The 15,508-nt window shown below is 40.3% G+C and overlaps 1 long non-coding RNA gene across 1 annotated transcript in view; it reads left to right on the plus strand.

Moving 5' to 3' along the window:
* The first annotated feature begins 57 nt into the window (after positions 1 to 57).
* Positions 58 to 15,508, plus strand: part of LOC133067443 (uncharacterized) — a 73,407-nt gene continuing 57,956 nt past the window's right edge. The window contains exons 1-2 of the long non-coding RNA XR_009695256.1: positions 58 to 189; positions 3,672 to 3,924. This is a non-coding gene — a long non-coding RNA (uncharacterized LOC133067443). The remainder of the gene's footprint in view (positions 190 to 3,671; positions 3,925 to 15,508) is intronic.

Below are 15,508 nucleotides of genomic sequence, written 5' to 3' on the forward strand. Positions count from 1 at the left end.
CTGCGGCTGACGTCAGCACGTGGGGCGGGGCCGGGGGGCGGGGGCGATTTCTCGGGGACTCCACCCGGCCGGCGCGCCGGGAGGAATTCTCATCTCGGTCCGCACCTCCTCGCTTGTCAGGCTCCCACGACGGCCTCGGTGTCTCGGCTTAACTGGAAAATGATTTTGCCTCGGAATCAGCTAAGCACTGTAAGTGGTGACTACGGTGTGTATCTTTGATTCGGAGACCACAGTCTCAGCGCCTTGCCCTCTCGTTTGCCCCTTGTTGCACCTTCCCTTCAGAGTCCATTCATTCATTGATTAGGACTTCGCTGGAGGCTCGAAGCTCCTCATCCCCAGTTTTCTGAGTCACAGATCCTGCCTCTGTGAGGTGGGACCCCTGCATTCTACTCTAAGACTACGTTTTATTTCTCACTCAAACCCTTTTTGGATGAACACGGTGGTTAGGACAGTGACTCTCAGCTGCAGCGACTTTGCCTCCCAGAAGGCAGTTGACAGTGGGTGGTCATTTTCAACCTTGAGTCTGGGAGAGAAGTGTTACTGGCGTCTCACATGATGATAGAGAGTGATGCGGGTAGAAATCAGGGACGCTGCTAAATGTTTAATGGTATACAGAACAGCTCCCCACAACAAACAATGATCTGGGCTGAATGTCAGTATTGCTAGTTAAGAAACCCTGGATTAGGATAAGAAAACTGACTTCTCTGAGCTTCCACCTCCCAAGCGTTTTACCTAACTAGCAGGTGTCCTCATTTCACAGACTGGGAAACAAACTCAGAGATGTTAACTACTTTACAAAACCAAAATTATATAACCAGGAGCTCTTCCTTGTCTTGTACCACAAATTTCAATTTATTGACTTTGTTCTTATTACTGTTCAAAGGATTAACATTTTCTGCTTATTTGTGAGACTTACATTTCAGATAACTCTTTCTGATTGATGTATTCTCAAACTTTCAAATATCTCTATCCATCCTTGTTTTTACCTTCACATATACAAAACAATTAAGATATAAACAAAATCTTAAGAAGGGGGCTTCCTAGGTGGCACTTGTTCCATCATTCAGTCGTGTCTGACCCCTTGAGACCCCGTGCAGCACGCCAGGATTCCCTGTCCTTCATCATCTCCCAGAGCTTGCTCAAACTCATGTCCATTGAGTTGCTGTTGCCATCCAACCATCTTGTCCTCGGTCATCCCCATCTCCCCCTGCCTTCAATCTTTCCCAGTAATCAGGGTCTTTTCCAATGAGTCAGCTCTTCCCATCAGGTGGCCAAAGTGTTGGAGCTTCAACTTCAGCATCAGTCCTTCCAGTGAGTATTTATTGTTTATTTCCTTTAGGATTGACTGGTTTGATCTCCTTGTAGTCCAAGGGACTCTCAAGAGTCTTCTCCAGCACCACAGTTCGAAAGCATCAAATCTTCAACGCTCAGCCTTCTTAATGGTCCAACTCTTACATCCGTACATGACTACTGGAAAAACCATAGTTTTGAATATACGGACCTTTATAGGCACAATAATGTCTTTGCTTTTTAATACACTAAGTTTGTCATAGCTTTTCTTCCAAGGAGCAAGCATCTTTTAATTTCATGGCTGCAGTCACCATCTGCAGTGATTTTGGAGCCCAAAAAAATAGTCTGTCACTATTTCCATTGTTTCCCCATCTATTTGCCACGAAGTGATGAGACTGGATACCATGATCTTTGTTTTTTGAATGTTGAGTTTTAAACTATCTTTTTCTCTCTCCTCTTTCACTTTCATCAAGAGGCTTTTTAGTTCCTCTTTGCTTTCTGCCCTAAGAGTGATGTCATCTGCATATCTTTGGTTATTGACATTTCTCCCAGCAATCTTGATTCCAGCTTGTGCTTCCTCCAGCCCAGCGTTTCTCATGATGTACTCTGCATGTAAGTTAAATAAGCAGGGTGACAATATACAGCCTTGACATATTCCTTTCTCAATTTTGAACCAGTCCATTGTTCCATGTCCGGTTCTAACTCTTGCTTCTTGCTCTGCATACAGGTTGCTCAGGAGTCAGGTAAGGTGGTCTGGTATTCCCATCTCTTTCAGAATTTCCCACAGTTCCTATGTTGTGTGTGTATGTTTGCTAAGTCACTTCAGTTGTGTCTGACTCTTGCGACCCTGTGGACTATAGGCCACCAGTCTTCTCTGCTCCTAAATTGGATACATGCAAATCTATAAATGCTATATCTTCTTATTGGATTGACTCCTTTATCATTCTTCTTCATCTCCTATTGTAGGTTTGTCTTTAAGTCTTTTGTCTGATGTAGATATAGCTACCACAGTTTTCTTTGGTTTTTGTCTGCATAGACTGTTTTCTTCACTTTTTGTCTCTGTGTGTTCTTCAAGCTGATGTAAGTCTCTGGTAGACAGCATATATTTCAGTCTTGTTTTTGTTTTGTTTTTTATCCATCAGCCATTCTGTATCTTTCAATTGGAGAATTTATTCCATTTACATATAAAGTATTAATAAGTATGAACTTATTGCCATTTTGTTGATTGATTTCTGGATGTTTTGTGATTCGTTTGTTCCCTTCTCTTGCTCTCTTCTGTTGTGATGGATGATTTTCTGTAGTGGTAACCTTAAATTTCTTTATCTTTTGTACACCTACTATAGTTTTTTGCTTTGTGGTTATCTTGAGGCTCCCATAAAATACGCTATATTTGTTAACAGTCTATTTTAAGTTGATAATAAGTTTGCACACATTCTGAAGCTCTACATTTTTACCCCCTTCACATTTTATATTTTTGATTTCACAATTTGCATCTTTTTATCTTATGTATGCATTAACAAGTTACAGTAGTTGTCGTTATTTTCCAGGTTTATAACTGACTAACCCACCACCCTTACAACATTAGATTATTCTGAATTTAACTCCATGTCATTAAAGTCTTTTTCTGGGATTTTATCTTGCTCTTTTCTTTGGAGCTTATTCCTCTGTGTTTTCCATTTTCCTTGACTGTCTGTATTGGTTTAATGCCACGTCTCAGGCTTGAAGGAGTGGTCTGATTTAGAAGATGGAACTTCTTCAACCCTCTTGTAGCTCCTGCCTCTCACTTAAGCCTTTGTGGTTATCCAGGGAGCCTTCTGTGTTCTTATAGGCTCCCAGTAGTCGAGGATTTGCCAAGATTTGTCTGCATCCCAAAGGGGAGGATCTCAGTCAGCACCTAGAGGCAGACTAAATGGAAGCCAGACCCTCAGGCAGCATCTTTTAAAGTATGTGAATATTCTTCCTTCGGGGAGGACTGGTAAATGAATCTGTCTGCTCCCTCTCTGCTGAGCCCTGAGGGGATAGCCACTTAAAACTTTTTTTCTTTTTTGCTATCATCCCATTGAACCCATGAACACAAGGCCCACTGGTCACTGGTGCCAGACCTCTTAGTGGCAACCACAACCCCCCAGGTGGCAGATGTGTGCATAAGCGCCTTTCTCAGAGACACCAGGAGCATAGAGCCCGGCACAGAGAGAGCATTAAGGTGGCGCCCACTGGCCTCCCTGGTCTGTGGAGAGGAGGGCAGTCAGCCCCTCAGGCCACAACTGTTAACAGAAGCTAATAGTCTTGTCTCACAGAAAGACTGGTCAGTTCAGTCTGCTCCCTCCACCCTGGGCCTGGGAGGAATAACTGGTGAAAAAGTGTTTCTCTGTTTGTTACAGTCCCGTGGTGTCCTTGAAGAGAAGCCTCACTGGCCACCGAAGCCAGGAGAGGAAGTGACATCCTCCGGGCAGCAGCCACAGGACCTGGGGCACAGACATGCACACGAGCCGCTTTCTGGGAGATCCCGGCAACCTGGACGAGGCAGGGGGCGAGCGGGAAGATGAACCCACCAGCCTCCGTGGTTTCTGGAGAGCAATACAGTCGGCCCTCGGAAGCCTTTTAAGTTAGAAGCCTGTCCCTCGGGCTTTTAAGGTTAGTGACTAGCCTCTTTCATGGAAAGACTGGGTGCATTTCAGTCTGCTGCCCCTGCGCTGGGCCCTGGGGTTTAACCACAGGGAATCCACACAATCTAAGAACTATCTATTGGATTAGTTTGCTATAGCCTTGTGGGTCTCATGCATGCAATTCCTGTTGGCTTTCAGAGCCAATGTTTTGGGGTCCATTTCTCAGGTGGAAGTCTTAAGAGTTGTGATACCAGCAGTGGGGTCCAAACCCTTCAGTCCTCTGGGAGAAGCTGAGTTGTGAGTTCTCTGCTGGTTTTATGTCACTGCATGGGATGAGGTTAATGGTGAGATGGTGTCCCACCTACCCATTCTGATGTTGAGGGGTTTGGTTCATCTGATGTGTATGAGTTGCTCAGTTAGTTTCCAGATATCTTTCGAAGGAAATTGGTCTGCATGTAGCTATAGATTCAGTGTGTCTGTGAGAGGTGGTTTCAGGATTCTCCTGTGTTGCCATTTTGAAGCAGAGAAACATTTTTCAGTTTCTTATAAGAAATGCTGCATCACCAACACTCTTGTTGGGATAGGTAATGATATTATGTGGGAAAAAATGAATATCAGTGATTGAATTGAAAAGTGATTCAGGATGTTGGATTCAATGAGAAGTTTTAAGAATACCTTAACCGATTTATTTTCTTCATATTTTTCTCTCAATGTATGCACAAGAACTAGATATAACGATCCATGTTTAGTTAAATATAAAGGACTCTTTTACTAAGTGTTAACATTCCAAGTAAGAAGAAAGTATGTGTTATAGTTTTCAATTGGTCATATTTTTCTTTCTTAGTGGCTTATAATAAACTAATTTTTTATTATATACCACTAAGAAAAACTAATAGTCCATCTTACAGTAGCTATATCTTAAATAAATTGCTTTATTTGGTTCTCATACGAATACTGTGAGATCAGGCAAATGAAATTTGGGTAATTTTCATTTTCTTACTAGTGAGGTTGTATTTTATTTTATACTTTTGAACCTAACCTAAAAAACTAGTTCATAGATTTGTTTTCTGTAACATTCAACCACAAACTTAAAGCATTTTTACAGTTGAGTAGATCATGTTCCATAATGACACCTTTCTGAAACTGGGATATTACAAATGAAAAATGAAAGATGGGAGTTAAGCACAGGTGTTTTATGCACGGAGTCAGGGAACACTCAGATATGACAGAAAATCCTGGATAGGAAGCAAAAGATTAAAGCTGGGAGAAATGTGGTGGTATGCAAAGTATCTCAGGTTTGGTCAAAGTGTTTTCATGGCATTTATTGTTGTGTTATAGATTTAGGTCTTGTTCTTGAATCTTTCAAAGGTGGTTCATTTCTCCTAAACTGTGCCTTCAGATTATATAGCTGTCAGTTTGCCTGGATTGGTAGTCAAGTTCTTCCTTCTATACAGAAGAAACCAATTCTGGAAGGATTATTAGTTTACAGAATCGGTGGGAAGCCTGGTGAGACCCAGGATCAGACAATGATAATAGAAGCAGCCAATAGCCCAGTTAGCTTCTCAGTATCTGGGATGACCAGTATTTTGGCCTTTCAGTTTCCTCCTGTCCAGAGTCAAATGTTGTTCAGTTCCCACAATGGGGATTCAGATCATGGGCAGCCAGCAAAGCTACTTATACACTGTATTATTATGTATTATGCCATATATGTTTTAACATCAGTGAATATAGCAGTTAAAAATACATTTAATATAGCCATATTTAGCTGTAAGGAATTATTTTTTTATAATTGCATTTCTTTTAAAGAGCACTGTTAAGTACAGTTGTTGTTCAGTTGCTAAGTCATGTCTGACTCTTTGCAACCCCATGAACTGCAGTCAGGCTTCCCTGTCCTTCACTATCTCCTGGAGTTTGCTCAAACTCATGTTCATTGAGTCAGTGATGCTATCCAACCATCTCATCCTCTGCTGCCCCCTTCTCCTCTTGCCCCCAATCTTTCCCAGCATCAGGGTCTTTTTCAGTGAGTTGGCTCTTTGCCAAAGTATTGGAGCTTCAGCTTTAGCATCAGTCCTTCCAATGAGTGTTTATTGTTTATTTCCTTTAGGATTGACTGGTTTAATATCATTGCAGTCCAAGGGACTCTCAAGAGTCTTCTCCAACACCACAATTGGAAAGATTCAATTCTTCGGCACTGAGCCTTCTTAATGGCCCAACTCTCACACCCTTACATGACTACTGGAAAAACCATAGCTTGGATTATTGGACCTTTGTCAGCAAAGTGATGCTTCTGCTTTTTAATACACTGTTTAGGTTTATCATAGCTTTTCTTCCAAGGAGCAAGTGTCTTTTAATTTCATGGCTTCAGTCACTGTCTGCAGTGATTTTGAAGCCCAAGAAAATATAGTCTGTCACTGTTTCCATTTTTTCCCCCATCTATCTGCCATGAAGTACAGTTGACCCTCTGTATCTACAGGTGTGCATCCATGGATTCAACCAAATATGGAGCAGAACCTTAAGAAAAGAATTCCAGAAAGTTCTAAAAAGCCAAAATTGAATTTGCCATGCATGGGCAACTATTTACATAGCATTCACATTGTATTAGGTATTATGAGTAATCCAGAGATGGATCCTCCTCATATGTTTATAGACTGTATGCAAATAACATGCCATTTTATATAAGGGACTTGAGCACCTGCAGATTTTGTTATCCACAAGGGGTGCTGGAACCAACTTGTTGCAGGTATTGAGGGATGACTTTCCTGGAAAACCTGCAAAACATCCCCAGAACTACAACATTCATCCTGCTATAGGCATGGCCATTTTTATTAATTCATTCCTTGCCAAAAGTTAAAATATATGGGAATATTATTCTCCTAGAAAAAAATCCAGTTTTATTATGAAATATGATATGATTCCCTTGCTGAAATTCACCTATAAAACCAGGCATGCCTATGGTTGGTAGAGGGCCATTTTTAGATGTTTCTTAATTACACCAAACTCCAGCGGTCACTTAACTTCTGTCTCTGAATTCACAGTCTTTAAGTATCTAACACGTCATTTATCTGTTTGCTTATTGCTTACTGCAAAGATAATGAATGCTTATTTTAAAATTTGCAGCATTACAGAAATGCAGAACAAAGATAGTAAGTCGCCATAACCCTGCCCTCAGGGATAACGCCTGTTAACAGCTTGGTAGCTTATACTCCAAACTGCCGGGGTTTCATTTCCAGCTTCTGCATTTAGCTGGCAGTCTTGGACCAGTTATTTGCCCTCATGCTGCCTCACTTTCCTCAGTGTGATAGCACTGGCTTATGAGGGTTCGTGAGGGTTTTAATAAGACACTATGTAAAGTGTTCAGAGTAGTTCCTGGCATATAGAAAGAGCTTAATGAATACTAGTTTTTCTACATGTATTCATCTGGATAATCTAGATTATGTCACAATTAACGAACAGCCCCCCAAATCTCAGTGATTTAACACAGCAAAGGTTTTTTTCTTGCCAGTGCTACGTGTCTTACACAGATTGGCAGGCCCGTTTCCTCATGCAGTCATTCAGAGACCCAGGGTTCTGGAGATTCCACCATGTTGTGGTCACACCCTGGAATACAAGGCCCCTTTAGTCACCATAGCAGTGAAGAGAGACTGTAAAATCTCACATGGAATTTTTACTACCTCAGCCCATAATTCTCCCCTTCCAATTGCAATTTATTGGCCATACCTGCAGGTAAGCTGAGAAATGTGGAGTGAAGTGGGTGGGTGCTACGACCTCTGTCACAATCCACTTCTTTCCCCTCAGCATGGTATATTATTATTTAAACTGTGATGTAGTTTTTCTGTGTCTTTAAACTTACCATATCATGGACGTCTCTCCATGTCAGTACACGTTCATTTATTAATTATTAAAGCCTTCTGTGTGTTAGGCGTTGTTCTAGGTATGGGTTATACCAATGAAAAACACATTTGATACTCTGTCTTCATACAGTTGAATGCATTGCAAACAGGAAGTATAATATTTTTAAGTATAATATGTTAGAAGTAGTAAATGTTATGATGAGAAATAGGGAGAAGTAGGGATGTGTTGGGAATACAGTCTTTAAAAAATCTGTATTGGAGTAGAGTTGCTTTCCAATGTAGTGTTAGTTTCTGCTGTATACAACAGTGAATCGGTGATACGTATACGTGTTTCCTCTCTTCTTTAGATTTCCTTCCCATTTAGGTCACCACAGAGCACTGAGCCGAGTTCCCTGTTCTCTATACAGTAGGTTCTCATGTCTGTTTTATACACAGTGTATATTTCATCAGTCTGTCTCCTAATTCATTCTACTCCTCCTTCCTCCCTTGGTAATTGTAGGTTTGTTTATAAGTTCATCTGCACCTTTTTTCTGGATTCCACATATAAGGGATATTATACATTTGTTTTTCTCTTCTTGACTTACTTTAGTAAGCCTATGACAGTCTGTAGCCTATGACAGTCCATCTGTGCCTCTGCAAATGGCACTATTTCATTCCTTTTTATGGCTGAGAAATATTCCATTGTATATATGTACATGTCTTCTTTATCCATTCCCCTGTTGGTGGACATTTAGTTGCTTTCATGGTCTGGCTATTGTAAATAGTGTTCACTGAACATTGTGTGCATGCATCCTTTTGAATTATGGTTTTCTCTGGATATATGCCTAGGAGTGGGATTGCTGGGTCATATAATAGCTCTATTTTTAGTTTTTTAAGGAACCTCCATACTGTTTTCCATAGTGGCTGTACCAGTATACATTCCCACCAACAGTGTAGGAGGGTTCTCTTTTCTCCACACCCTCTCCAGCATTTATTATTTATAAATTTTTTGATGATGGCCATTCTGATAAGTGTGAGATGATGCCTCCTTGTAGTTTTTATTTGAATTTCTCTGATAATTAGTGATGTTGAGCATCTTTTCATGTGCCTATTGGCCATCTGTATATCTTCTTTGGAGAAAGGTCATTTTAGGTCTTCCACCCATTTCTTGTTTGAGTTGTTTGTTTTTTAATATTGAGCTGCATGAGCTGTTTGTATATTTTGGAGATTAATCCCTCATTAGTTTCTTTGTTTGCAAATATTTTCCTCTATTCTGAGGATTGGGGATACAGTTTTAAATAGAGTGATTATGGAAGGCCTATATGAGGTGACAAGGACTTCCCTGGTGGCTCAGATGGTAAAGCATCTGCCTGCAATGCAGGAGCCCAGGGTTCGATCCCTAGGTCGGGAAGATCCCCTGGAGAAGGGAATGGCAACCCACTCCAGTATTTTTGCCTGGGAGATCCCATGGACAGAGGAGCCTGGCGGGCAATAATCCATGGGGTCTCAAAGAGTCGGACGCAACTGAATGACTAACACTGTCCCTCTTACTGAAAGGTATGATGAAGTAGGTTTTGTGATTATTTTCAGAGGGTGAATGTTCCAGGAAAATAAAATGATGTGTGGTTTGGTGATGTGTACATGAAAATGCACTTTTCTATTTTTGTATGTGTTTAAAGTTTTCCATGAAAAAATTAAAAACAAAAAAAGTAGCCATGACTCTTTTGTAACCCCATGGAGCTTGCCAGGCTCCTCCTCTGTTCATGTAATTTTCCATGGGTTGCCGTTTCCTCCTCCAGGGGATTGTCCCAACCCAAAGATTGAACCCACATCTTTTGTCTCCTGGACTGGCAGGCGGATTCTTTACCATTGGCACTACCTGGGAAGCTAAACATTTAAAGGCATGAGCAGGTGCAAGGAATGGAATTGTCCAGGCAGGAATACTGGAGTGGGTAGCCATTCCCTTCTCCAAGAGATCTTCCCGATCCAGGGATTGAACCCGGGTCTGCCACATTGCAGGGAGATTTATTACAGTCTGAGCCACCAGGGAGATTCAGTTGTAAGACTCGCATCTGAATTTTATGTCTGCATTTTGGAAAAGAAAAATCATGATAGAACATTTAATAGATCTTCACAATTTTCTTAAAAAAAAAAAAGAGGGTTTATCAATTTGCTTCCTCAGAAACAATGTTTTAACTTGTTTATTTCTCTGCCTCCTCACTAACTCTGGGTACTGTACAGTCTAGCACTGGATTACATTTTGCTGTTTATCACTGCACACGTGTATATGTTAGTCTTGTTTTTCTAATTATTTGTTCAGCTCTTAATCATTACTTTATTATCTCCCTTTCAGTCATTCCTTTAACGTGTTTAGACATATTAGAAATTCTCTATGGAAATTATGGAATGAGAAATAAAACTTAATGATGACTTTGTTAAATATAATATCAGTCGTCAATCATTCTCACAGCATTTTGCTATGTTGAGAATGTAAAAAAGTAAGCCACATGAAATATTATATCCACAAGCGACTTAAAAGTTTTGAGGATTAGAGAGCTCAAAAATACTTTAGGCACTTTTTTCAAGTAACTGGCCAATGTGAGGTACAGCTGAATAGAGATTTTTCTTAGTCACATACTTGCCATGATTGTTCCACTAGAAATTTTGTTCTTTCAGTGATTTCCTTTCTGCTGTCATAGAATTAGGCTACTTTACGCAAACATTTGAGTAAATTCTGTCAGTTTTTCCTTAAAATGACCAAGAGTCTCAACAGTTAGATGACTATGACTGAGACAAAAAAATGAAATCAGCCCAGTTCAGCCCAGAGTTTACTGGATTGTCTCACACTTACTCGACCAGATTGTGAGGGCACACCCAGACCCCAAGGAGGAGTGTCTGAGAGAGCACTCACTTAGAACCACCCTGCCTTTAATGAAGTGGTGACAGGCTTGGTCAAGCAGTGGGAAAGACTCTTGTCAAATTGGTCTGTTGTTAGTCACACAACTGGAACATCATGTTTAAAGGAAAATACATGATGCTGCTAGAGGGCTATGTCGGAAGAGCTGTGGCCCAAGAAAAGAGAATTCAGTCTAGAGAGAACTGCACTTCATTGACCCAGATGACTTGGAAGTCTGATGCTTAAAGAATCTTGTTTTCATCACTTAGTTCACCCTCGTCATGATGTATTCTATGAGGCAGAATCTCTATTTTGAGAACAGTGTTGTTACCTCAGGAAGGAAGGATGACTGCACTATACTGACATTCAGTTGGAAACATTTTTAGGATTTAGAATGATTTATTTTTTCAGTATCAGACTACTCACCGGTCTTATTTAATCATGAAAACAGCTTTAGAATAGTGGCCATACCTCAATGTCAAACACAGAAACATAATAGCATCATTATAATTCAAAGGTCGCAAAACTGTTTTGAGGCAATAAACAGTTACTTTGATCTCTGAACTTCAATTTCCTCCTGTGAAATGTGTAGACACAGATTATTCTCCTCCTGTATTTTACTGGTTTGGTTTGAGTATACGAAAATCCCAAGCCTGGCTCTTCCAGGCAGAAACCCGAACAAAGGGAAACATAAAGAATCATAAAAGAACCATTAATATGGCCCTAATATGTTCCCTGTGTTAATTACTAATCCTCCTCTGAAGGAAGGATTTCCTTAGATTTCTACCTGAAGATAGAGCTTTGCTTTATACTCCTCTAATATATCACAAATTCTCTATTCAATGATCATTAATTTGCCAGATATTAAGATCCTACCATATACCAAGAAATGATGCTAAGGACTGGAGATCTAAAGAGAAATAAGACAGACAACTTCCAGCCCTTATGGAACTGATAGAGCAAGGGACACCACCGTTACACAAATATCTATAAATGCACTGAGATTATGCAGACATAGTACAGGGTGCTGTGGGAGCTTTCCACCTATCAGTGAGGCCACAGTGGATTTTTAGAGATATCAAAGCTAAACAAGAAAAATGAGGTGAAGTAGGCTAGATGAAGAATAGAGGGGCAAGTGGTTTAGGCAGAGGCAACAGCACTGAATTGATTTTGAAGTACTGTGAGAGGAAAGCCAGAGGGGCTGTGGTGAGAGGCAGGAGCCAGTTCTCAGGGGCCTCGCTGAGGGTTTTGTCTCTATTCTGAGAGTGATGTAGGGAAGCCATTGGAGTTTCCTATTTATTTATTTTGTTGTTTTATATCTTTAAGCAGGGAAGTGACATGGTCACTTGCATTTTTAAAAGATCATTCTAGGCACTATGTGCGGAATGGAGGAGAGGATCCTGTACAGATATATGTAGAGAAACCAGTTAGGAGGCAATTAGAGGAAATAGATTAGGAAGTTGGCAGAGAAGAGGAAGAAAAAGTGGACTGAGTCAAGAGATACTTAAGAGGCAGAGTCAATAGGATTTGATTGTGAAGACAGGATGAATCAAGGCTGACTTCTAGATTTCTGGCCAGACCGAATGGGTGGAAGTCATTTATTTAAATAAGGAATCCTGGAAGAAGAGAAGGTTTGGGAAGGAGAATCATGAATCATAGTTGATCAGCACATAGCATACACAATAAGACATTTAGAATACAAAAACCTCAGGATGCAAATTACATATAGATATACAAATATAGGTTCTCATCAAAATTATGTTTATTACTTAATCCCCAAGTTTTGCTTTATAAGTTCTGGATATTTATACCCTTTTAGTGGTCATTTACAGTCCTATTCATGGGTATTTTAGGTCCTTCTGGTCCGGGCATTCAGGTTTGTACTGACTTTAGCTTTATATTGCACTAAGTCTACTCATTCGTATAGAAGTCTTCCCAGGTGTCACTAGTGGTAAAGAATCCGCCTTCCAATGCAGCAGGTGCAAAAGATTCAGGTTTGACCTCTGGGTCAGGAAGATCCCCTGGAGAAGGAAATGGCAACCCACTCTAGTATTCTTGCCTGGATAATCCCATGAACAGAGGATCCTGGCAGGTTACAGTTCATGGGGTCACAAACAGTCAGACAGGACTGAGCACGTGCACACACACACACATGCACACATTTTCTTATAGATTCTAAAACTGTTGCAAAGTCAAGTGGGCCTTAGGAAGTATCACTACGAACAAAGCTACTGGAGGTGATGGAATTCCAGTTGAGCTATTTCAAATCCTAAAAGATGATGCTGTGAAAGTGCTGCACTCACTATGCCAGCAAATCTGGAAAACGCAGCAGTGGCCACAGGACTAGAAAAAGTCAGTTTTCATACCAATCCCAAAGAAAGGTATTAACAAAGAATGTTCAGACTACCACACAATTGCACTCATCTCACCCGCTAGCAAAGTAATGCTCAAAATTCTCCAACCCAGGCTTCAACAGTACGTGAACCGTGAACTTCCAGATGTTCAAGCTGGATTTAGAAAAGGCAGAGGAACCAGAGCTCAAATTGCCAACATCTGCTGGATCATCAAAAAAGCAAGAGAATTCCGGAAAAACATCCATTTCTGCTTTATTGACTATGCCAAAGCCTTTGACTATGTGAATCACAACAAACTGTGGAAAATTCTGAAAGAGATGGGAATACCAGACCACCTGGGCTGCCTCCTGAGAAATCTGTATGCAGGTCAAGAAGCAACAGTTAGAACCGAACATGGAACAACAGACTGGTTCCAAATCAGGAAAGGAGTACATCAAGGCTGTATATTGTCGCCCCACTTATTTAACTTATATGCAGAGTACATCATGTGAAATGCTGGGCTGGATGAAGCACAGCTGGAATCAAGATTGCCAGGAGAAGTATCAGTAGCCTCAGATATGCAGATGACACCACCCTTATGGCAGAAAGTGAAGAAGAACTGAAGAGTCTCTTGATGAAAGTGAAAGAGGAGTGTGAAAAAGTTGACTTAAATCTCAACATTCAGAAAACTAAGATCATGGCATCCAATCCTATCACTTCATGGCAAATAGATGGGGAAACAATGGAAACAGTGTCAGACTTTATTTTCTTGGGCTCCAAAATCACTGCAGATGGTAATTGCAGCCATGAAATTAAAAGACGATTACTCCTTGGAAGAAAAGCTATGACCAACCTAGACAGCATTTTTTAAAAGCAGAGGCATTACTTTACCAGCAGAGGTCCGTCTAGTCAAAGGTATGGTTTTTCCAGTGGTCATGTATGGATGTGAGATTTCAACTATAAAGCAAGCTAAGCACCAAATAATTGATGCTTTTGAACTGTGGTGTTGGAGAAGACTCTTGAGAGTCCCTTGGACTGCAAGGAGATCCAACCAGTCCATCCTAAAGGAAATCAGTCCTAACTGTTCATTGGAAGGACTGAAGCTGAAGCTGAAACTCCAAAACTTTGGCCACTTGATGTGAAGAACTGACTCATTGGAAAAGACCCTGATGCTGGGAAAAATTGAAGGCAGGGGGAGAAGGGGACAACAGAGGATGAGATGGTTGGATGGCATCACCGACGTGATGGACATGAGTTTGAGCAATCTCTGGGAGTTGGTGATGGACAGGGAAGCCTGGTGTGCTGCAGTCCATGGGGTCACAAAGAGTCGGTCGGACACGACTGAGTGACTGAACTGAAAAGTGTGATTTCTTGTTTTCTCTTATCTTTAAATGTCTTATATAGTATCTGATTCATTTGAAGATCACTCCCACAAATTGAAGTTTCTTTTTTTACTATACTTTTTTTCCCCATGACATTTTAATAGGCTCAATCACTTTCTACCCTCCAGCAACTAATCTTCCCTATGTTTTACCAGTTTCCAAAGCTAAACAAAAAATGAGAAAGCTATTATGAAGGAAGAAGCATGTTTTCATCACAAGCTACTATGCCAAGTGTTGCTGGGGGACCCTATTTCACAGTAATGAAACAGGACTGAACTGAATGTCTATAAATCGTCACGAAAGATACAGCTAAAAATAAGAATATAGAAAGGTTGAAAATAAAAGCATGAAAAGACAAACATAAAAGCTAGTATAAATCTATCACTTTCAGAAAAAGTAAAATTTTAAAGCTAAGAGCATTACTAAAAATAAAGAGAGTCACTAGATATGATAAAAGAATCAAATAACTAGAAACAACAGGGAACTGGAGACAAATTCCACAAATTATAATGAAAGATTTTAATACCAATTTCTCAGTGGTAGATCAAGCAGACAAAAAAAATCAACAGGAATATAGAAAATTTGAACAAAACAATGAATATATTTGATAAAGTGGACACATAGAACATTCCACACCAAAACTGCAGAATACACATCTTTCAATGGAATATTTGTGACCATATATTGATGTATAAAGGAAGTTGCAACAAATTTCAAAAGCATGGTATGGTACACATAGCTTTCTTTGATCACATTGGGATTAAATAAGAAATATGTACTGAAAAAATATTAAAAGCTCATGTTTGGAGACTAAGTCACGTATTATCAGAGAAATGCAAATCAAAACCACAATGAGGTACCATCTGATACCAATCAGAATGGCTGCTATCCAAAAGTCTACAAACAATAAATGCTGGAGAGGGTGCAGAGAAAAAGGAACTCTTACACTGTTGGTGGGAATGCAAACTAGTACAGCCACTATGGAGAACAGTGTGGAGATTCCTTAGAAAACTGTAAATAGAACTGCCATATGACCAGCAATCCCACTGCTGGGTATACACACCGAGGAAACCAGAATTGAAAGAGACACGTGTACCTCAATGTTCATCGCAGCACTGTTTACAATAGCCAAGACATGGAAGCAACCTAGATGTCCATCAGCAGATGAATG

The sequence above is a fragment of the Dama dama genome, chromosome 12 (genome assembly GCF_033118175.1).
Source record: "Dama dama isolate Ldn47 chromosome 12, ASM3311817v1, whole genome shotgun sequence".
Classification (NCBI taxonomy): Eukaryota; Metazoa; Chordata; class Mammalia; order Artiodactyla; family Cervidae; genus Dama; species Dama dama.